Here is a 25394-nt window from a genome sequence, read left to right as displayed (position 1 = left end):
GACCTGGCTTCCCTCAATGGGAAGAGGATTTACATCACTTTTGGGTTTTCCACAAGTGGGTCCCATTGTCCATGTGATGGCCCACCATGAATGGACTATTCAATCTTTTTTAAACCATCAATTTGTAGACCAAAAGAAGATAAGGTTGGGATTATGGTATTGATGGGATTTGTAAGGAATGGTCCATCCATGGCGGGCCGCACCCGATCATCGGTTTGGATCATGAAAATGTGGGTCCCACTAATCCTAATATGCTAGGATGTCCTCAAGTGAAGGATCATATAATTACTGCAATGAGGAAGTCTTAATCCTAGTTTTAACATCTATCCCTTTTGTCTGTTAGCTTTCAGAGGTGAAAGTGACTACAACAACACTAGCACTAATTTGGTCCCTCTCATCACTTTTCCTACCCCACTTTAGGCTCCCCCACACACCCATCATGCACCCCTGAGCCTGTCTGGGCCCACTCATCACTTGTAGCTGCTTGGGTGGGCCCCACATTGCCATTCCCCGTTGCACGTCATCCACCATGTGCCCCAACTTCTTGACACATCAGGCCCACATCAGGTGGACCCCGAATCGGCTGTCGACATGCTGTCCCTACTTGACCATTTCTTTACCGACGACACTTATTTAAGTGTCGGGAATGCTACGAGTGCCGGTAGCCGCCATCGGATCATACTGGCATGCACGCTCGCATGCACATAGATATTTAGTAAGCATGTGGGCGCCCCCGTCGGCCACACATGCGCACCCACATGAACTCATGGATGCGAAAGGCTGCAAATGGGGTTGGGTAACCAACTCAAATGACACATTTATTTAACCGTTAGGCTTATTTTAGTATGACCAAAATCAGACCCATTAAAAATTTTAAATTAAGTCTGATTTTATTTTAAAAGGTCTTATACCGAACCCAAATAGTTTCTTGGGTTCAAATTTTAGACCTAATCAGCTCCATGGTTCTAAACTTTAAACTCAAAACCTATTTTTGGTAGAGGTGAGTTGAGAAATCGGTCATGTTGATCTGACTCGTTATCGACTCTTCATTTAACCTATCTTAGACCATTTAAATCATTTAATGAATATGATTGATTGATTTCTTTTCATGTGATGGTACCACGTCGATTTATCTATCACCCATGGTTATAATCCGATGATCAATGACTATCCATCTACCTAATATATCTAATCCAACAAGTCTATCAAATGGGCTCTCACACATGTTACACGTGTGAGCAGTAGTCATTTAGGCACGTGCAGGCAGATAGCATAGGGTGACGTAGAATGCCGAAGGCCACTATCTTTTATTCCATAGATGGGCCCCACATGTATCATTGCTCATGTGCCACAAGCTTGTTCATGTATTTTGAACCCATATAAGTTAGTGCCCTTATGCCTATCGACTCTAAGTGGGCCCCACACATTATTCATGCACACCTCCTGATGTTCCCCCCCGGCAAATCAATCCTGGTGTGGCCCACCAATGCTGGGGGGTTCTATCCATATCTCTCGATGCGCACGCAGGCATCATTCCACGTGTGCTCCCAACTCAGCATCTGGAATTTCTATCCCCCACACATCATTCCACCTATGCACATAACCCATCAAGATCTCCTCCATCATGTTCCTTTGTGGGGAGATGCACCCGAGCATCATTCCTCGTGCGTGTGATCATTGGGCCCACTTGACTCTTTCGTGTATCCACGATCAGCCACATGTGGGGCATCCAACTGCTTATGAACCTTCTATTCTGTGGGCCCAACAACCCCAGCACCTAAGTTCCTGCTCTGGGATGCTAGGTGGGGCCTGCCATGATGTTTGGGATAAATCCACCCCGACCATCTGTTTTTTAAGACTATTATAGTATATGATACAAAAAATCAGAAAAATATAACCCAAGTGGGCCATAAGAGAGGAAGCGGTGGGGATTCGATGACCACCGTTGAAACATTCACGCAGCCACAAAAGCTTCGTTTTAGGATACCTTTTTTGTGATTTCAATTCATCCCAGTGGTAATGTCCTTATCAACGGTTTAGATGGCATATAAACATCAATTTGGAGCCCAGGAAGGTTTCAATGGTAGGAAACTCTTTCTCCAGTTTTTCCTCTCGTATGGCCCCCTTGAGGTTTAGATTTTACTGATTTTATGTAGTATGTTCTATAATGATCTCAAAAAATAGATGGACGGGGTAGATTTATCCCAAACATCAAGATAGGCCCCACCTTCAAAGTCTTTCGCAGGAAACCCGCGTCCAACACCTCTTTTTTATTTTTCCATGGAGGCTCTTTAGTAGTCTGTAGGACCACCCTAAAGTGTAGTCCTCGGGTACCACAACAGCATATGATAATATGACCTTCGTAATCCGAACCGTTCAATTTAGAAACTGTTTCTCTATCAATCAATCTATCCATCGATTAAAGGACTTTTACAGGTAGATTTTGAACCGTCAATCTTTTTACTTTTATTTTTATTTTTTTATATTTAGTTTTAACAGTTCACCTGCCAGCCATATTCAGATTCGTCAAATAATTCAAAGCATGGACCATCTGGTGTGGGGTCCACAAGATGAACAGTTCTAATCATGGATGGTGGGCCCCACAAATGGCGGAGTGTCCAACCACTAATGATCACACCGACAGCTCTTCCCCTTTTCGCATGGTCTTAACTCAATGTAATGTCCGTGTAGATGAACCGTATGTACGATTCAGTGCACGTGCGCCTATACGTTTGCACTGGGTTCATGCACCAGAGTACACGTAGATCACCCTTCGTTTATGTAAATCTCTCGGGCCACTAGACGACCTCGTAAGCCGTGCATCCTTTCCTGAATTTGGACCGTACACGTGGCATACATGCACATCGAACAAAACCATGCAGATCAGATCATCCTAGCCATCCAATTGGTTCCCATAAAATGGACGGTCCAAAGGAAATCATGGGTCCTCCAAATTCAGCTAAAACCATCATACTGGGGCTAATTTCGCACCATGTTCCAACCACAATGGGGCCCACTGTCATAGGATAACGAAGTATGGACCCCACACACACACACACACTCAAAAACGCATGCTCACTTGCACACGTACGCACTTTTGCACACGTCTCATGGGTGTCTAATCCGAACGGTCGATGCATCATCCCATGAACCAATGTTCACCTGGATATAAAACTTCGGTGGGCCATAGCAAAGAGAGATGCAAATCAGGGGAAGAAACTATTTTCTTTTTTTCATGACCTACTAAAGTTTTGGATCAAAATAAAAGTTGAGCCCTGGGAATTTCATAGAGTGCTTCACCGCATGTATGTTCAGATTTTGAACTCACATAATGTAGGGTGAGTTTTCAAAAAGTGTATATATATATATATATATAGGAAAATGCTCACCTGCGAACTGGTTCGTACGTATTACATACGAATTTTTTTGAGAACCCATTATACGTGATGTGGATCCAAAATCTGAACTGTTCATGTGAAGAAGCACCTCGTGAAACCCCACGGGACCAAGTTTTACTTTGATCTAAAAGTTTGATGGGCCATGAAAAATGCAAACAGTTTCCTCCCTTGATTTGCTTTTCTCTTTGCTATAGCCCACCAGAATTTTAGATTAGGGTGAAAATTTATCACAGGAGGTTTCATGGGATTCCGCATCACATGGACCGTTCAGATTAGACAATAATTCTATTAACATATATATATATATATATATATATATATATATATATAGACACGTGATATACGCCTGATGCTAAATATATAAGATGGTTATTTGAAGATATACAAGGTATTGTAAAATTACATTATATGGGGCCCACCACAATTTCCTTTCTATCTTTACACACCCACCACTCGAGCAGTTCAGATTGGAATATACTTATCCAAGTGGAGCATTTAATTATATTGATATATCTTCCATTAACATATTAAAAAATAATGATGTAACTAATATGTAACGGTAACGGTGATAACTATTATATATACATCAATTAAAAAACCACTTGTAACAATACTGTAACAATATGTTACAATTCTTAATGCGGATAAGAGAGAGAGAGAGAGAGAGAGAGAGAGAGACAACATTATCACTCTTATTGTAAGGGTTACGGCAATCGCCGTTACGGTGTTGTGACCACCATTACTGTTACAAAATACCATGCTCCCTATACATGTGATAAGGTGGGCCCACCAAACACACTGAGAGTTTCAAGAGATTCATCCACTCTTCTTTTTTTCAAAGCCTTGATATTGTCAGGCATGGATATGCAAACATGGAGGCCATCATGTCCCCTCTATACCAAACTATGTGTCCAACCTAGAGTGGAATTAGTTTTATAAGCAACTTTCCACACCTCCTGACTCTACTCATTAACCAGCCTTTTGGATTGCAGAGTGAGAGAGAGAGTAATTGATAGAGAGAGAAAAAAAGAGTCCTAATGTAAGTTGGAAGCTCTTGGGTACTCACCCAATAATAAAAAGGTGAGAAATGTATGCTTTTTTTTTCCCAATAAAGGGATGTGAGATAAAAGAGAGTGATTAGGCTTTTGTGTTGTAAGGAGAGTCGACCAAACGAATGTTGCTTCCAACGTGGATTATTACTCTTATGTTAGTTCTCCACCGTTTAAAATATGGTGTGGACTTGTCAAAGTCATGCCTGGCATTGTTGTATGGAAATCCAGACCGTATGAATGGATTAACTTAGTGTGGATTAGAGGGTAGATGAAAATTTGTGTTGAGAAGATAATGTCAACTATCTTTTGTTTTATATTTTGATTTGGACCATTTGTTATTTTACTTGTAACCATTCCTTTAAATACGTATGATTGGATGGTTACGATTGCTTGATCGGTGTGATTTTAGAGATATGATTCATCCACAATGGGACCTATAATTTGGACGGTATGGATAGGTGTATGTTGGTGCCATGTGTGGGGAGGATGAATGGGGACCGTTGTTTAAATGGTGGGAAACTAAGAGAGGAGTGTAGCACATCCGACATCTTCGAACTTTCTTGATTAAGGGCTTCTTAATACATTGTATAATCTCAATCTTCTGTGTTACCAGACATCATTACCTCAAATGAGAGAGAGAGAGAGAGAGAGAGAGAGAGAGAGAGAGAGAGAGAGAGAGAGAGAGAGGCTTTCCATGGAAGCCCACGGGCTATTGGGCCCGGACTGCTTAGGTCCGGGCTTGGGTCTTTCCTGGGCCTATATTTAAAGTCCATTTATTAATTGGGCTGGGCTTGGGCTACATCAAAGAGCCAGTTGGCCCAGCCAGAGACTGGACTGTCCTGGTACTTCTAGGTTTTCAAGGACTATTTGTTATATACCATGTATGGTGAGGCGCACTTAATGAACGGTCCCGATCTTGGATCAAAGTGGGTGGCTCACCTCAGTCTGTGTTTAAGAGGGCCTAGCCCAATCCGAACTTGGCTAGCCCATTTAGGGTTTCAAGCGCATTTTGTCATGTACGATGCATGGTGGGGCACACTTAATGAACACCCCAGATCTTGCATAACAATCAGGTGGACGGGCTCAGTCTCGGCCTTGGCCAGGTCTCAAATCTGTTTCTTTTGGCCCTTATGGGCCTGGATTGGGCTCAGGCCTAGGTTTTACTTTTTACGCCGGCTTTTATAGGCTGGGCCACCCCAACGACGGCCCTAAGAGGGAGTCTTTCAAATGTAACTGGCCCATTACTGGGCTGAAACATATCGAAGTCCAATCGATGAGCGAAGGGCCACATCTGGCATGGCCGAGCCTATCGTGCTGAGCGCACCAAACCGAATAATCGGTCAAATCGGGCCTTTAGGCAGGATTAAGCCTATATCGACCATAATTCATTACTGGGCCTAAAACACAGGCCTAGACCCAACCCGTGGGCCGCTTAGGTCAGCCGAACACGGCTCCAGTCAGCTGGACTTGGGCTAGGCCCAGGTCAGATTCAGCCCTATGTAAGGGGGGAGGAATGATCCTTGAGGTGACGCAAGTATAGTATTCCCGCCTCCGATACACAGCTTCCTGGCAAATGTATTCATGATCCAAGACGCTCGATTAGGCGGATTCCACTGGACAGATGCTTTAGCTCAAAATCAGATTGATCTGATCATCAGATGGGCCACACTTATCCAATGAATTTGGACCATTAGTCAATTTCGCACAACAGCTCATTTGTTTTGTACACTTGTGGCCCACATGAAGGTCAGATCCACCTACATTTTTGAGAGAAACCATCTACTCAGTGGGCCTGTCTGATGAGGGGTTTGGATCTCACACACGTGAGAAGCGAGTACTGGAAGGGTGCACATGTGCAAGTTCACTCAGCATTCCTCATGTATGTTTACAATTTAGATTCCTAAAGTGCCCTTCCCTCATTAGGAGTGATTGAACCCACAACCTCATGCTTGTAAAAATAATGGCATTGCATCATCACTTGGAAAGAAGAATATTTACAGAAGAAAGCGAAATGGCTGGTCTCTTTCTTAAATGGTAGAAATGTCTTTTCTTCTAATGGCTATGGTGGAAAATGCCACATGAGAAGAAAAGAAGATAATTGTAATTACCTCCCCTCTGGTTTTCAAGAATTGTAAACACCTCCCCCTTAGTTTCTAAAATTTAAATAAGCTCTCGTCCCTTTGTTACTTTGAGAGGTGTTAGTAGTTTTTATTTAAATGATAAGAATACCCTTTAACTTAAAAAATTGCAAAATCCTAAAACTCGAGATGGGCCGTTTGGCAACACTGATTTGGGTGTATTTGAATGCATTTGGTTTCCAAAAGTTTGGCAGCATAGATTGAGTGTAAATAGAATCTATGGTGAATGAAATACATAGTTTTGATGTTTTTTAAATTTCACATATCTATTATGATTTCATTAAAAAGGGAAGGGTAACAAAGGTGTTGCTGGGTTATTAATCCATTGTATGTATGGCAGGTTCACGGTACCCAAAACAATTTAATTATCAGCTGCATCACTAAAATTACATCAATGGAATGATCCAAATTGTCAAAACAATGCCCATGTAAATTGACAGTTACAAAATATTAACAAGTCGCATGTTGGTTATCGTTATGCTTGTGGCCCACTTAAGATATGGAATTTCATCATTTTTTGTCAAAGTATATATGTCAATCAGCTTATTACAATTATTTTGTCCAATATCCCATGTAAATTAATTTGGGATATTAAAGCTAATTTAGTAATCAAATTTAGATGCCTAATATTTTAATTTATAGGCATCTAAATATAAGTTTTGAATGAAATTGTGCAAGGTGGTGGGTCTGCAATCTATATGTATTGACTATAGCGAAGCTATAAAATGACGGATATATCCTAAATGAGGGTGATTAGGAACAAATAAAATTTTAGCCAATTAACACATAATTGCTTACTTAAATTAAATTTCAAATTAAACTAAGTAAAACAATTTAACACTAAGGCTTCCAAGCCAATGGTGAGTCCATTCACATAGAATACAAATCATATTTCAATGAACCAGATAGTCTATAAACATAATAATGTACATGTGCATGTGGGATGTGCTAATTATCAAATCCTAACATTCATCTAATCATGCATACATATAATTTATCAATTAATCACATAAGCATAATTAGAAAAGTGCTCAAAAGACAATCACAAACACAAACATGCATACTGATTCAGTTTTCCTACTCCACTCCTAACAGATGCACTCAACCCATTAGTGTACCAGATTTCACCATTGGAAGTTTTAAATCAGGTTCACCTCTAACCTTTACAATCCTATATAAGAACTGGCTCCCTCGGAGACTTACGTGGCATTTTATAAGCTTGCCATGAACTTTAGTCATAAACATACACTTCTGTGTTAGTGGCCTATACAAGAGCTTGATTTATATTCTATACAAGAACCTAATCGAGTTTGACAATCAAACTCTTACACTCAATCTTATACAAGGAATGAGTGTACATGGACTCTACAGATGACAAATTTACTTGTTGAATTGAGCTCCGTTGACATGCCGTGCTTGAGTCACTTTTTCAAAGCTCTCCCGTACTTGAATTAGCTCTTCAATTGCTCCCTCGATAGTTGATGTCGATGCATTGACAATGTTTTAAATCTCATGGTCAAACTCCTTGCATATAATGCTCCTTTAAGGTGACCAAGGTGATGGGAGTTGGGTAGAATCTCTTACAACTAATGGAAAGTTGAATTCTTAGGAGATTCTCATTGATGGACACTCTAGAGATTAATAGATATTAGTATTTTTCAATAGAAATTGTGTCTAAACTCTATAGAAGGCTTGAGATCATGATCTTCTTGTAGAGGATTATGGAATTCTCATTAGAGTGAATAATCACTAAGAAGAAGGCATGAATCTCAATGAGATAGAGCCTAAGAAGTTTGTTAGAGTTTGGAATGCACTAGGGTCTTTAAAATGCCAAAATCAATGAATTGCCCAAAGATCCGAACGTGATATTTATATATATAAAAAAAGGATATAACGGATCTTCAATGGCTAGGCTCGATCGATCTAGCTTGTGCTTCGATTGATCGAGTTAGGCCCAAAATGGTCTAGTAAACTCGTAGGACTATTTTAGCCATGTTCGATTAATTAAGCTAGATCGCTCAAGAGGAATTGAAGGTCAACCTACCTTGCCAATTTACTTGTACTCATAGCATCTGAGTGCAAAAGATGGGCGCTTGCTTATATACATGGCATGTCATGTGAGTACAAATGGTGAGCCAGCCATACCTGTATACATGGCATTATGTAAAATTGGTTGCATTGCCTGTGCATGCAGCATGTAAGTACAAATATTGGTGATTCCTAGCTTATTTGTACACATGGAATGAAAGTGCAAATGATGGACCAGCTTTGTTAATACATGTAAGACGTAGGGTTGATAGCGGGACCGCCTTACTTGTACATGTGGCGTTTATGTGCATATGGTGGACCATCCTTGCTTATGCACATGGCATTTACATATTGTTGTCTCTTGATGTACAATTCTTGCCATGTGTGAAATGTGCGGGCGCGCTAGAATTGAATGTGTTGCTCGATTCTTATTGAAGAACTTCGACCCCAAGCACCAAGATAGGTAGATACATTAGAACTAAGGGTATATGACTGAGATTTGATAAGAATGGTCATCTACTTAGCCACTCGCAAGATATTGTTTGAGATAACAAGGAGATTATCGAAGGGTAGGGTTCATCCTCCAAAAATGGGTTTTACCTTACCATCTGTATTAAAGGACTTTTGTAACACAAGGATAAACATAAATACTTATAGTTGCTGGATGAAAGCAACTACAGAGCACCTTTCCGAAAGAAGAACTGCTTATACTAAGATAAAACTAGTCCAACGTATGGGCATAGACTTAGATTACAACTAATCCTAACATAAGATTAGGCTAGTGGTTATGCCAAGGAATGTAAAAGGAGTGATTATGCTAAGGAAGATAAAGGATAATTGATTGATAAGATAATTAATTTGATTGGTTTGGTTGGTGTGAGACCCTTGGTTGAAATCATTTGCTATCTATAAATCCTCATGTGATAGTCATCTAGATGTTTCTTCCCCATGTGCAATCGATAACACTCGCTTCGGCACCACTCTAGCCTTCTAGACTTTTCTTGGACACCTGTCCCAGTAACTGTTATAGCAACATCTTTCTCTCGACTATGTTTCCTTTCAAGCTTCTCAATCATGCTACATTTACGAATGACGTGTATTATCTAATCAGTGCCAGCTGTCGTTTCCGCAAAATATGCTCCACGTATCCTAGTGGATCTCGTGAGTGTTAGATAATCTTTGTGCAATAACACGTCCCATTCTGATTGGTTCTTACAAGAACAGTAAAAAATAGAGTGCAACATTGCCCCCCATGTTGCCTTGCCTTTAGTTAAAAAGGTGAGAGTGACGTTTAGTTCGTTGTCCAATGCATTAAATCCAACTACCCTTATTTCCATGTGTTAGCTCCCCATTGCTTAAATGCATTAAATCCAACCACCCTTGTAACATCCTAGATTTTCACTGTTTTGGATTTCAAAAAAAATCCTTGAATATTTTTTTTATTAATTAACTTATAATATCACTTAAGGACCATTAGCACTCAATGATATTTTAAACATGGGTGGAACAAGTAGACAAGTCCGTTTAATCAACCGTATGAAGCTAACGAATCCGCCCGATCACCTGAACATCAAGTTTAACCCCATGATTCACTCACAGGGGGCCCAAATCTAACCGATCCATCGCTAATAAATCGAGACAATCATAACTAAATTAAAGATCTAACCGAAGCCGAGTCAGACCAGGTCCGGATCTTGGCTAATAGACCAAAGGATCCCCATTACTCTTTTAGCCTAAAACCGACGGTTTAGAGTGATCATGACCAAATATCCACTTCCACTAGTTATAAATAGGTCACCCCATAAAAATAGTTAATCCAAACCCTGATCATTGCCCACGAGAAATCTCAATACCTAATTCATTCCAAAAATGCCCTGATTTTCCGAACAAGCTTTGGACCGCTCGTTGGTGGGCCATTAGTTCCAAAATTATAGAGTAATGTTCGTCTTACTGGGCTCGACATCCATCGCGGGAGTCGGACCTGGGTAGTGTCCAGGACCGCTCAACTTGAGCGAAAGGATGAGTGCATGAGAAGCGCAAATACCCTAAAGAAAGGATCTGGAACTTAAGTGAATTGAGTCATCCACTCTTATGCAAAGTTGAGGATTTCGGACCGTCGGTTTGTGATCAAACTTTACACCTGGAGTAATGATATTTTTCTGCTCATATCCATATAGTCGTGGCCCCGATCGACCATCGGTGACCATTGAACAGACTTCTAATTATATCTGTCGATCGGTGCATCCAAATGGCGGGCCGATCATGTTCATACGTAGATCATCATTAGGGCTAACTATCCTATGATGTATATCAATAAGTACACCCCATAGTGGGCCCTAGAGCTTAGAAAGACCCTCTCATAGGTCTAGTATAGTAAGAACCCAACACTTGGGGCCATTTCCACCAAATCTGGCATTATAAAAAGGCCTCATTTGGGCACCCCTTCTCCCCATACGATTTTATCCTAGAAGAGAGAGAATAGAGAAAGGGGAGAAGAGAAGGAGGAGAAAGAGAGAGGAAGAAAAGAGTGAAGGAGGGTTTGTTGATGGTGGCGCCCAAGGAAGCTCAACCTTATAACTCTTTACCCCTTCTCCAAGGAAATCCCTACACCACAACCACAAGAATCGTCCATTGGTCGTCTAGGTAAAACCCCTCACCCCTTTTTCTTGAAATCCATGTATTGAGAAGAGATTGTCATGGATTCTAACATACAAATGTTTGCTTTAGGGATTTCAGCCGTTCAACCCCAAAAATCCATCTTCCTAGGTCGTCTTCCAAGCCTTCAACAATCCAGAGGTGCGGACTATTATTCTTAGGTGGTCTAACACCAATTATAGTACAAGATTAATGATTTTGATTGCTTGGATGCCATTTTAGGAGAAACTAGAGGAACCCTAGGAATTGTATGTTTGTTGAAATAGTATAGAATTGTAGGTTTGACTCTTATGATGATTGTTCTTGCCTCTCACATGATTTTGTATATGCATGATTACATGATTATGCCTTGATGATTTCTTCATGTATTGTGCCTCATAGTATATATGGTGTCACTTCACTTGTGTACGTGATTTTGTAATATGGGGGAAGTGCTTAACTTCCTCGTAGGCCCACACAACTCACATGCACTTGTTCATGATAGCGATAGCTTGCTCGTTGAGAATATATGATTTGTATGACTAAGGTACATGAAAACATGATGTGATATGCTAGTTGATAACTTGGATTGTCGGTATGTCATGGATCCCCTCACCCTCTTGGGTTGGTCAGGAACTTGAGGAGAGACAGTAGTCCCATCGGTAGGACTATGCTATGGTTAGACCCGTGGGTTTGGGCGAGTGTGTTCGGGTGGCTGTAGTTCAACTACATAGGTCTTTCGTACCCGATGTCACTTGTCTCACGCTCGCCCGACCCATGCGGTCTAGCCTACTATCTGACCAACCTTGTTTGTTAACCCTGTTTGCTCACACATGTATGGAACCTGGAACACCCTACAACCGTTGTAGCCCATCAATAACCCACTTGAAATTGGTTCACAGCCTCGTGAGCCGGGCATGGTGGAATGGGACACTGTGTCCGAGCTGTCGGCCTACACTGGGGTACCGCGCCTCCCCGTAGTGACCGCAATCGATCCTTTTCTCTCGGCACTCCTCATGTGCTTGAAGTCGGAGATGAGGAACCCGACGGAATCACGGACCGCGGGGTCTCGGCCTCACGCATTGGGGGGTCTTGGCCTCACAACCAGTTTAGGGCATTGATATGTGGGATATACCAAATTTCCCAACCTGTTGGATGAATGGATCTAATTAATAACTTGGCTAACACGATCGCATTGCATCGCACTAGTTAGGGTGGCGACTCGGCAGTCGAGGTCGCACTGAGGGAGTGTTGTCGTATGCGATCATTAGATGGAGTCGCTCGAGGGAGAGTTGTGGCGAGGGCATGAATCATATCATCCTGCATGCATGCACGTTAATAAGATTAGTTAAATGTTTGTGATTGACTACTTTTCATTAAGATCATATTATAATTGATGTCTGTGATAACTTAAGAGTAATAGCACCCACTGAGTTGATCACTCACTCCCACTCTGGGACTGTGTTTTAAAACACCAACCAGACCCTTTTCTAGATGCAGGTGAGGCGGAGCTCGATGAGCCGAGCGAGGTGAGCAAGGATATGGAAGCGGAGCTTCTTTGCTTCCAGACTTTCGACGGGTCCATTTAGTTGAGTTCGGGCTACCGCAGGGTATAGACCAGGGCTCTAGTCGTTTTGGGTCGTGTATGGGTGGGACTAGTTCCCTATTTAGATGACTTTGGATTCATTGCCTGTATATTTTTATAATTAGTAGCAATTGACACTGCTTATGACGTACTTCTGCTTCATGCCTTGCTAAATCCATTCATTGCCTATGAAATCATCCAAATGTAATTAAAATATGAAGCCCATTAGGGCACCCATGATACCCAGGAATTCGGGAGCCGAGTTCTTACACGGCCCGTGAAAACCCGGGGTGTTACAACCCTGCTTTCCACTTGTCAGCTCCCCATTGCTTCAACTTGATCGAGACAAAAACCGAATGACAGTTTTTGCCTTCTCTTAATGGTTACCATTGTAACAAGTAGTGATTTACTTAAATGACCGAAGCAATTTCCTTAAATGACTGACTCGCACAAAGAGTCATGATTATACTGTCATTAATGCGTACGCTCCTTACAAATAGATTGTAACACCCGTACTTTTTAGTACTCAGGTGTTACCATGAGGACCTAACTTAGTATAAATGCAAACCTAATGCCTTTGAACATTCACTTTCATTTTAGCTTAAATCTAACCATTAGAATGATCTTCACCCATATATCGAGCCATCCATCCATTGATTTCCAAAATGGATCGCACACCATCTAAGAAACTTATTTTTAAGATTTTAATCTCCTTAATAAACAAATCAAACCATCCATTGTCAATGTTAAACTTCGGATCATAGGATTCACCGTTCATCGTATTCTTAATAGCTTGATAATCAAACCATACCTAAACCATACAAGCTAACTGATCAATGCTTAACCAACCATTAAATTCCCTCTAAAATTGACTAGGAATCCATAGGAAATATGAATATCAGATCTAGAGATGATCTGACCGTCTGATTGACAGAAGTCCACAAGAAAACCAAAAAATCACTTGGCACGGCCCACTTAAGCTTTAGATCAGCCCCATTCTTAGACTCATGGCCTTATTCATACCAATGAATCGAGTGGATGGAGTAGATTCTTGCAATACATCACGGTGGACCCCACATTAGTGATGTGCGTGCGCAAGGTATGTGCACCTGTGGTGCATCAGACCGTCAGCGCGATCAAACGTGCGCTACTCGCGTTAACTCGAAAGTAGAGCTAGGCAAAATCCATCCCGATCCAATCTGAACCGAAGGCCAGGATCAGTTCGGATCGAGTGGGCACTCAGATCCGATCGTACATCGAGTCGAGTTCGGATCAGTGGCCAATCTAGAATCCGATCCGATCTGATCCGCACAATATTCATTCAACGTTGTTTCCTGTAATGTTGTCCACTTGAGATTGGGATATACCTCATTTTTAGTTTAATACCATAAAATGATCTAGAAAAATAAATGGATGGCATGGATGAAATAAATACATCATGGTGGGGTCCACAGAGCACTTACCACCAGCCATTGGCTGGTGGCAAGGGGAGTAACCAATCAATCCTCTCAGGCAGCTCATGGCTCGAGGTGCATTGAGCACCAAGCTTGCCAGACTGCCACAATTTACAAACAGGGAAATGGTCTATGCAGTCAAGCTCATGGGAACTTCTGATGAGGTCAAGCTGTGTGGGCCCCACCGTGATTCGTGTCTAACATCAACATTGTGCATTTGATGGGTCCCCTTTAAATTATGGGATATCCCAAAAATGAGCCGTATACGGAACTTAGGTGGGCCATCATGTCAAGACATTCCTAAAACATATAAAAGCACTTGGTGGGGCCCACATAAAAATTGGATGCATCTGAAACTCTGTATGAGCCCTCATTCAAGTGGGACACACGTAATGGATGGTCTGGATTTGTGAAACACACCTCGGTGGGCCCAAAAAATGATTATGAATGTTTTAATGGGAGGGTAACTCGTAACCCCTCTCAACTTTTGAACGAGAAGTGGACTGGCGGGTGTACCACGCTTGTGTATTGACGTCAGCAAGTTATGTGGGTCCCATCATGAGGTATGTGTTATATCCAAACTGTCCATCCATTTGGTGGGCTCGTCTTAAGGCCTTAGTCAAAAAATAAGACAGATCTAAAGATCAAGCGGACCACACTATAAAAAAAATTAAAATTAAAACAGAAGATTCGATCCGAACTGTACCCAACATGATCCGACTCGGTTTCCTTGACCAAGTCAGACTCGGTTCGAGTCAGGCCAGTAGTGCAACGGATCAGATCGAGTCCGAGGACCCGAACTCGATCCCGAATTGGATCGAGTTTGGGTCATGCATTGAAAGTTTCAAATCGAGTCGAGTTGGACCCAATCCGGTCCGACTTAACTCGATGCCCACCTCTACCCGAAAGGAGACATTTCTCCTGCTTTCCCGCTCGGTGGAAGTTTAAATGGACCATGCCCATTTTCGTCGAACCATGGCCCACCATCAACACTCAACCTGGTGATCTTAACCGTCCATCATGATCGGACAGAAATTACTACCCAACCCTGATTGTTCCCACACATTGAAACACGTGTGAGAAATCACAAACCCTGGCACAAGAAGAGAGTGCGTGCAACTAATTGCCGAAAACAAAAATCCGTTTCACGGTTAAGCTGGAAATCAGGACAGCCATTTTCGGATCAATCTTAACCCTTTATTCTCGTAGGATCTCAGTCATGCGTCTCGCCTTAGTTTTAGGGTTTTCTCCCCTAGCAAATCAAAAACCACGGCCGGTTTTAGCTTTACCAATCGTATTTGGAGGCTATTGCAAACCAGCACCATCTTGGCCATCCATTCTTCATCCGATGGTTTTAGGAGGTCTTAGTTTTTTAAAAAGAGCATATATAGCAAGAGGCTTCTTGCTCCATTCCTTGCAGCCACACTTAAGAAAATCGGTCGTTTCTTCCAAAACTTGAACCCACCACTCAAACAAGCTCAGAGCTTTGAAACCAATGGTCTGAAAGCATTTTGGGAGCAACTAGAGAAGTCCACATAAAGCAGAACGAAGAAAGCTTCATTGGGTTGTGATTCGCCATTAACGGTCGAGTCTCCTCCGCCACACTACATTGACTCGGTCTGAGTCTGGGGTGATTCCAGACCCTGTCTGGCCATGAGATAAGGCTCAGAGAGAGAGGGAAAGAACCAGAAGAGAGAAAGGAGAAGGAGGATATATATATAGAGAGAGAGAGAGAAGAAGAAGAAGAAGAAGAAGGGTTGTTGCATGAGTCGACTCAGTTTAGCTGTGCGCAAGTTGGGTTTGGATCCTCTATAGTCCAGAGAGTGAAAGCAGAGGAAGAGAAGTTCGGAGCGAGAAAGTCAGGTGGTGCGGCACCGAGTCTGCCTCAAGCCGATCAAGTCATTGTTTATTGGTGACTCGTTGTCGAGTTGTTGTTGTTCTAGATCTGGGCAAGTTGTTGGTCGAGTTTTGGCCCGTAAATCTTGATGGACATGCTGGAGGGAAGAGAGAGAGCAAAGGAAGGAGAGGAAAAGAGGAGAAGATAGAGAGAGGGCAAGTTGTTGCTCCATTAGACCGCACCAACGAGTTCGATCTGAGTTTGGCAAGGTCCAGGTGCTGCGGAAATCTCGATAGAGAGAGAGAGAGAGAGAGGAGAAGAAAAACTGAAGAAGAGGAGTAGGGAAAGAAGAGAGAAAGGAAAAGAGGAAGAAGGTTAGAGAGAATGGAGTTGGAGTGTTACTTGCGGCTGAGTCAACTCGTCTGAAATTTGCCCTGTCCAGCTGGATTGAGTTGGTCTTAGGTCTGGTCGTGGGTGATTGTGGGGAGAAAAGAGAAGAAGGAAAGGTGTAATGCCTTGAAAATTGGCACACAAGTACATAGACTCTAATCCCGAGTTCCTAAGTGTTAATCAAATGGAAACACACGTGTGACCTTATTCAGATTCACATTTATTTCACACACCAATCAAAGTAATGTAATTCAATTTAACAGATCCAAAGCGAGGTAGAGATAACTAAAATCAGTAAATATAGCGCTAACAGTCAAAGTACAATTAAAAAGTTGTGTCTACCCAAATGCAGATTATATAAGCCATAATATACATACCTAAGACAATTAAAATGCAAAGTTTTTAGTTTTTGCCCAATTCTCCAAAACATAACAGCGATAGCACAAGCCGATTTAAGTCTACCATCTAAGGTCTCGCAAGTATCTACATCAATAATATTTCTTGGTTGGTATTTTAAAACACTATCCCAGGTGGGAGTGAGTAAATAATTCAGTGGTTCTACGTTACACATGTTATCAACTTAATCAGCGCAGTTAATGATAAACAAGATATCAAACATTTCTTAAATACTCTTGTTAAATGTACGAATGAGATTATAAAATGACGTATGCACCTTACAATCCAACACTCTTTCACAAGCAACTTCAATGCCTATTTCGTAAATGTCAACACTCCCTCACAAGCGACTCCAACGCCAAATCGTAACCTATCCTAGGGTATGCATGATTAGCCAAGTGATTATTAATTCCAATTTATACTGCAGATTGGCAAAGCTAGGATACTGGCATTATATCACGAGTCCTTATTTGGATTATGTGGCTCGTTGCGGCATGTAGTGACTCATCACCAGTATCCCTTGATCCAAATTTCAGTATCACCCGTTTATCTCATAAATCAGTGATTCCGAAAATACGACATGATACCTAAATGTATGAGGATCAATTTGGTATGGGTCTTCACCCAAACATCGCGTATGCTCACTCAGTTTCGAGGTGCAGGCTTGTCACATAAAACCAAATTACACAAGGAAAGGACTCGTCACCCAATTTCATTCACACTTGGGTCATTCGAACGGTACTCTAGCATGAAACCATCGGCCGGATAATTCAATGGGTGTCATTTGAATAATGATCTATCACCTCCATTAGTGCTCACTGGTCACTACGGGGAGGCTCATCACCCCAGCATAAGCCAACAGTTCAAACACGATGCCCCATATAACCATGCACAGCTCATGAGTCTTAGTGGGATCATATCACAATAACAATTATGAATGGACTCATCTATTGGGAACGGGGTATCCTGAATTCTATTTGGAGTGTCACACATTATGAACATACATGATCAGTCGGCTAGTGAACTAATTTGATTAACCTAGAAGAACTCCGGTGCAATCGGCATTGCGTGCAAGTATCACGTATAGTCCAACTATTGTCAGTCGTCCGTGTTCAACCCGGGTCGATTGAATAAGGCTAGGGTGGCCACCCTAACTTCGGCCACTTTTTTAGTTCAGGCGGTTAGCCAACTGACCTAACATCGTAACAATCCTAAGTATTATTATGGACTAACACTATATCACACACTAATAGCATAAGTTTCACTACACAATCACTTAGGCATTCCATCGAACATGTGAGTATCCATAGGATATTACATTCACTAAAGTATTAAATCAAGCATGTGAACACGCATAAAGTAATATAACCACCTAAGCATTAAAACAAACGTGTGAGTATCGACAAAGTAAGATATTCCACCACTCAGACATTTCATCAAACATGTGAGCATTCATATCCAAACAATAGCATATATTATAGTAAAAATCAAGATGTTAATATATTAGTATGCACAAATTCATATACAAGTAAGTAATCATTAACTGAAACCCTCAAAGATCGATAAATGGAAACCTAGGCATAATGGTCCGTACCTTTGCAATGATTCGTCTGACTTAGAGCCTCTAAGGTTAGGATTTTAGGAACAAACACCAATTCCTAATCAAATCAAAGAAAACTTAAGTAAAATTCATAAAATCTAAGATGAGATAGTTTAAACAGAAGGTAGGAAGCATTTCGTACCGCCAATCGCATGTAAGTGTGGATTCGACATAGGAAAATGGTAACATCTTGGGTTTTATCAAATGAATTCCAGTGCAAGCAAACACCGAGGACCTTCATCTCTTTCTCTCTCCCTTTCTCTCTTTCTCCCCAATTTTTAGGAAAAATTCGTATAGGGAGAAGGTGTGTGAAATGAAATGGCATTTATAGTGTCAGATGGTGTAAAAATGGCCTCAATAGCCCTTTATTTATTATATATACCCTGTAGGGGGTTGTTTCCAATTAATGGGACCCATCATGAGGCGTACGAGTCAATTTGAGTCATGGAATAAGTGTCCCAATAGGCGATCTATGTTTGGACACAACAATCCGATGATCGAACATACCAACCAACCGAAAAGGCCCTAATTTAAGTGGGTCTATAACTATACGGATATGTGTGGGGAAATATCTTTAGTCGGTACTCCGACTTTGGCCATGAATCGACGGTCCAGAAGTTACAATTTCGCGAAAGAGGAAAGGGTCTAATTTCACTTAAGTTCTAAATTTTCATCTAAGGTATTCGCACAACTCAAGCACTCTCCTTGTGAGTCTAAGTTGAACGATTCGAAATGCGATCTCGGTTCAATGTCCCGCGATGGACGTCAAGCCTACTAAGACGAACATATTTCTATAGCGTCAGGCTTAATAGCCTACTAACGAGCGATCTAGAACTTATTCAAATAATTAGGGCATTCTGGAATGAATTGGGTAGCGAGATTTCTTGTGCGCAATTATAAGGGTTTGGATTAGCTAAGTTCATAATGTGACCTATTTGCAACTAGCGAAAATGACAATTCGATTATAATCACCATAAACCATCAGTTCTTAGGCTAAAAGGATAATGCATTAGTTTGGTTTATTAATTAAGATTTGACCCCTGGTTATCTCGGTTTTAAGTAGATTTTTATTTAGTTATGGTTGTCTTGATTAGTCAGTGATAAGTCAGCTAAATTTAGGCCATCTATGAACAAATCACGAGGCTAAACTCGATGTTTAAGTGGTTAGGCGGATTCGTTGGCTTCATATGTTTTATTAATTAGATTTGGACGGTTCTTTACTGGTACTACCCACGTATAGGGCCACCTCGAGCGTTAAGGGTCAGTCAGTAACAACGTAAGCTAAGTATATTGAAAATTTTCAAGAATTTTTAAAAATTCAAAATAACGAAAATCCGAGATGTTACAAAATGAGAGGTATAGAAGAGGAGAAAGAAGAAGAAGGAAGAAAAAGAGAGTAAGGAGTGTTGTCGGGTCCTCACTGAGTTGACTCATTTGAGTCTATTGAATCCAAGGTCGTGGATGATCTGACATCACTCGATTCAGCCCATCTTTATCGATGTTGGCTCGTGGCATTCGGGTTCTCACCAATTCACAGTTGTGCCCAAGATCGAGTGGAGCCGCGTTAAGTCAAATCGAGTCCTATTGAGTTAACTTAGGTTCAAGGTGAGCTGGCCCCTACTCCTCAATTTGGAAGGTAATTTGAGCATAAACAATAACTAATATAAAGTTTTCAAACTATATATATTTGTTTGGCTAGCATAGGATTTTACCTTTCCTTAAAAAGATGTAATCAAAGTTAGCTTACGGTGTCCAATTAAATCTAGATCGGGTGCTTTGAACTCTTTCTTAACCTCTAAATTCATACCTCAAGGTGATGACTCCACTTTTAAGCTTTCCACTTAAATTCATTAATTTTGATATATATGATGCTTTAATCTCTCACATTTAGTATCTCCTAAGTTACTTGATTACGTTACTTATCTTACCATGCGAATATGCAAATCTGTTGTGCCATCGACTCTTGTATTGTATAACCGATATGTCTCTTTAATTTTAGCAAGTATGAATGATATAATTATCACATGTTATTTCTATACATATTTTAGGTTTGAACAAGGCCAATAATTAGGGGTGTCAATGGTCTAGATTATAGTTAACTCAAGCTCAACCTGACCATATAAGGTGAAGGCCCTATCAAAATAAGTTATTCAATAAAAATTTTATCAAGCCCAAGCTAACCTATACACAATTATTATGTAATTTTAATAAACACACGGTTAGTGGTGGACTCACAAGAGTTTCAACACAAGGAGTTCGCGTACCCATTGCGGTGAAAATCCACTTTGGTGTGAGTGCGTTAGTGTGTGTGGGGTGTAAGTGTGAATAAAGCAAGTAGCGCTTGCCTAGTTCTTCCTATGTTGTTAGTTACGAGAGAGTCGTAAACTTTTGATTTTAAAAGGAAAATAAGATGTGCTCATCCCTTCATATGAGGGTTTTGTTCATTTCAATTCCTCCATGCGATTAGGCTGCCCTTGAGCCCTTGAACAACATATGTGGATTTCCTACGAAAGCCTTTCCCAGGAAGATTTTATGTTGGGATGCTAGGCAAGGCATGTTGTGATGTTTTGAGAAATCCACCCCGTCCATCCATTTTGTGAGCTCATTTTAGGAAACGCGACCTAAATTGAGGGGGATCCAAAACTCAAGTAGGCCACATGAGAGGAAACACCGGGGATTCAATGACCATCATTGAAACATTTTCATGTTCATAAAAGTTTTGTATCAGGATAAGCTTTTTATATTTTCACTTCATCCGAAAGATAATGACCTTATAAACAGTTTAGATGACATAAAAACATCAAGGTGGAGTCCAAAAAGTTTCAACGATAGGCATTTCTTTCTTCAATTTTCTCTCTCATGAGGCCCACTTAAATTTTGGATCCACTTCAATTTTAGTCATTTTTAGTCTCATGTCCTAAAACGAGCTTGCAAAATGGATGGATGGGTGGATTTCTCACAAACATCATAATGGGCTTCATCTAGCATTCCATCACACATGAACCTCTTGCGAAGGGCTTTCGTAGGAAATCTGCATTCATCAGCAACATAGTTCCGGAACACACTCAGATCCATAGCTCAACTTGCAGACTGAGTGGAGATACCTCGTTTCAACACTTGAAGTCTTGGTATCAATCCCTAGCGGGGGTGGCTAACATGGAGTGTGTGTACTGACATGGGTGTGTACTAATAAGCTTACCTTACAATAAAAAAAAATAGTTTGGGAGAAACTCATATTAAGGGATTCATAAGGCCTACCATGATAACTCTGTGACAATCATACTTTATCCTGCATATCTAAATATGAAGTGGGCCACAACATTAGAAAAACTAATGATAAGTCGCCCACTGTTGCAACTGTTCCGAGCTCGCATATGTTGCCTCTATCCTGTCCGACCATCTGTCTCGACCCTGAACCGTGGGCCCCACTTATCCAAAATGAAAACCTGAGAACGTGGTGCATGTCCTTATGATCATATGGTTCGTCTTCTTGGGCAATCAGTACCGTTTATCTGGTGGACCACTGAATGAAAGTAGACAAGAGTGCAAAATAAAGTAACCAGACTACTGTGATGATCGTATTAGAAGCCTGCCAATGGACTTTTAAGTTATAAGTCAAAGATGGAGAAATTTTCACCATCAGACGGCTAGGATTCACCTACAAGAATCCAACCATTTAGGAAACTTTAAAAAATAAAAATAAAATTTAGTGATGAGAGAAATTTCACCGTTTGTCGGCTAGGATAAACTCACAAGAAACAAAAAGGAATTGAGAGAATATTTTACCATTGGACGGCTTGGATATGGCTACAAGAATCTGACGACTTATTATCTTGTGACCCCCACTGATTCAATGATCCTAACCGTTGGAACGGTGAGTTTCAAACGGATGGGTAAAAAATGGCCCAACATTCCACATTTAACATGAAGCTAAGGCCAACTCCATATTTGTCCCCTATGTGAAGGGTCCAGATCTTTTATACACGTAGCATGATGTATGTGTTGTATCCACACCATCCATCTACTTGAAGAAATCATTTTAGGTCATGAACCGAAGAATGAGCCCAATCCAAAGCCCAAGTGGACCCTACCACAGAAAACAATGGTGATAGTGACGCCCACACCGTTGAAACCTTCTTCGGGCCCACCGTGATGTTTATTTGAGATCCAACTTGTTTATAGGTTAAGACAGAAATGGAATAAGGGAAAACACAAATACCAGCTTGATCGAAAACTTAAGTGGCCCAAAGTAGTTTTTCATGATAGGCGTTCAATCCCCATTGTTTTCTGTGGTGGTGTTCACTTCAGCTTTAAATCTGCTTCATTCTGTGGCTCATACCTTAAAATGATCTCTCCAAATGGATGGACGGTATAGATACAACACATACATCATGGCGGGGCCCACATAGCATAGTGACGTCACTTCACTAGCCAGACCCGCTACCGTCGAGTTCGGTAGCTAATCCGTGTCCTCCCAGTAGAACAGGGCAAAATAGACCCGATCTGGTGGATCCGACCCGATCAGACCCGGTCCGACCCGATCAGAACCGATCTGACGGTCTGGATTGGTGCTGATCGGGTAGCCCTATCCAGATCCGAAATCTTTTCGGGTCGAATTCGGATTGGCCTTGATCCGACCCGACCCGACCCGAAAACCAATCCGAATGGATCCGGAAAGATCCAATCCTACCCGATCCGGAGTAGTTCTTTTGATACTTCTACCTTTTCCTGTGGTATGGTCCGCTTGAGCTTTGGATATACATCAATTTTGGGTTCAACCACTAAAATGATATGCAAAAATGAATGGACGGCGTGGATACATCACATGCATTCAAGGTGGGCCCCATCTGAGATTGTTATATACAATAGCAAAATGATTTGCTGTGTACCGCACACTGCACACAGCTACTACATAGCTGGCTTTCAACCTAGGTGTAGGTACGTGTCGTGCCAAGACGATGCTACTCTATTCAAAGGAGATCAACGTTATATGGCCACATAGTGATGTTTTTATTATATCTACACCGTTTACATATATTTATAGATTAATTTAGAGCATTTTACAAAAAAAGGCGACCCAAAAAGGGTTTCAATGATAGACACTTAATATTCACTGCTTCTTTCAATGTAGCCCACTTAATAGTTAGATCTATCTTATTTTTCGTCTCAAGCCATAAAATAAGCTCGAAAAATGGATGGACGATTTTGATATAACACATGTACCATGATCAGACCCACTTAACTTGCTAACGTGACGTCAATATCGTGTACTACCAATGCACGAGACAGTCTCACTGACGCCATTCACAACTGTAAACAGCTCTAACTTTTAAACGTCGAGCGTTGTACGAACGGTTCAAACGAATTCAAGATGGGCCCCACAATGATGTATTTATTATATCCATACCGTTTAACCGTTTTTCATGATCATTTTAGAGCATTTAGTAAAAAAATGAATCATATCTAAAGCTCAAATGGACCACACCAAAAATAACAACGAGGATAATGATTTTCACCGTTAAAAAATCTGATTAGTATCGTACCTAATCCGATCCGACTCGGTTTCCCTAGCCGAGTCGGACTCGATTTGGATCAGGCCAACAAGGTGTCGGATCTGATTGGATGGCATGTCCTAGATCCGGCCCCGGATCGGAACGAGTTCGGGTCAGCGTATTTAGATCTCGGACAGAATCAGGTTGGGCACAATTCGATCCGACTCGGTCCGATGCCCACCTCTACCTCCCAGTGCATAGGACCCACCATACTTCCCAGTGGGTGGAAACGGGAAGCGGATTGGCTGGTGTACCACACACCGGCTATATAGCTGTTGTAGGTACGTGGCTTCTCGAGCTTCTGAGTCTATTCAAAGGAGATCAAAGTTACGTGGCCCCATAGTGATGTATTTATTATATCTACACCATTCATGTATTTTTAGAGATTATTTTAGAGCATTGTTCAAAAAACGAATCATATCTAAGGATCATCTAGACCACACCACAAATAGCAGCGGAAATAATGATTTTCACCGTTAAACAATTCATAGGGCCCACAATAACGTTTATTTTCCATCTAATCTGTTCATAAGGTCACAAAGACTTGAATGAAGAGGAAAAACAAATTTCATATTGATCCAAAAAGAGTTTCAATGGTAGACGTTCAATCTCCCACTGCTTTTTTCACTGTGGGCCACTTGATAGTTAGATCTGTCTTATTTTTTGCCTCAAGACTTAAGACGATCTCGTCAAATGGATGAACGGTTTGGATATAACACATCCCTCGTGACCATACCCACGTAACTTACTGATGTCAATACAACAGCTATATAGCTGGTATGTGGTACACTAGCCAATCCGCTTCAGTGGAAGCGGACCCGGATTAGCTACTGACATATTGAGTAGGGAGACTCGCCACTGAAGTGACGTCACCAAGATCTGTGGCCCCACCATGATGTATATATTGTATTCACACTGTCCATCTATTTGGAGATATTACTTAGGGCATGAGCCAAAGAATGAGTATGTCCAAAGCGGCCCAGCACAGAAAACAATGGAGAGAGTGACGCTCACCGTTAAAAACTTCTAAGGGCTACAAATGTTTTAGATCAAGCTGATATTTATGTTTTCCATTCTTTCATGTCTGAGTTAACTTATGAACAGGTTGGATCTCAAATAAATATCATGATGGACCTTAGGAAGGTTTCAACGGTGGTCGTCACTCTCCCCACTGTTTTCTGTGGTGGGTCCCCTCTAGATTTGGATCTACCTCATTCTTTGGATCATGCCTTAAAATGATATCTCCGAATGCATGGACGGTTTGGATACAACACATACATCATGGTGGGGCCCACAGAACTTGGTGACGTCACTTCAGTAGCGGGTCTCG

The sequence above is a fragment of the Magnolia sinica genome, chromosome 14 (genome assembly GCF_029962835.1).
Source record: "Magnolia sinica isolate HGM2019 chromosome 14, MsV1, whole genome shotgun sequence".
Lineage (NCBI taxonomy): Eukaryota > Viridiplantae > Streptophyta > Magnoliopsida > Magnoliales > Magnoliaceae > Magnolia > Magnolia sinica.
The sequence above is the reverse complement of the archived record's forward strand: the minus strand, read 5'-3'. Positions refer to the sequence as shown.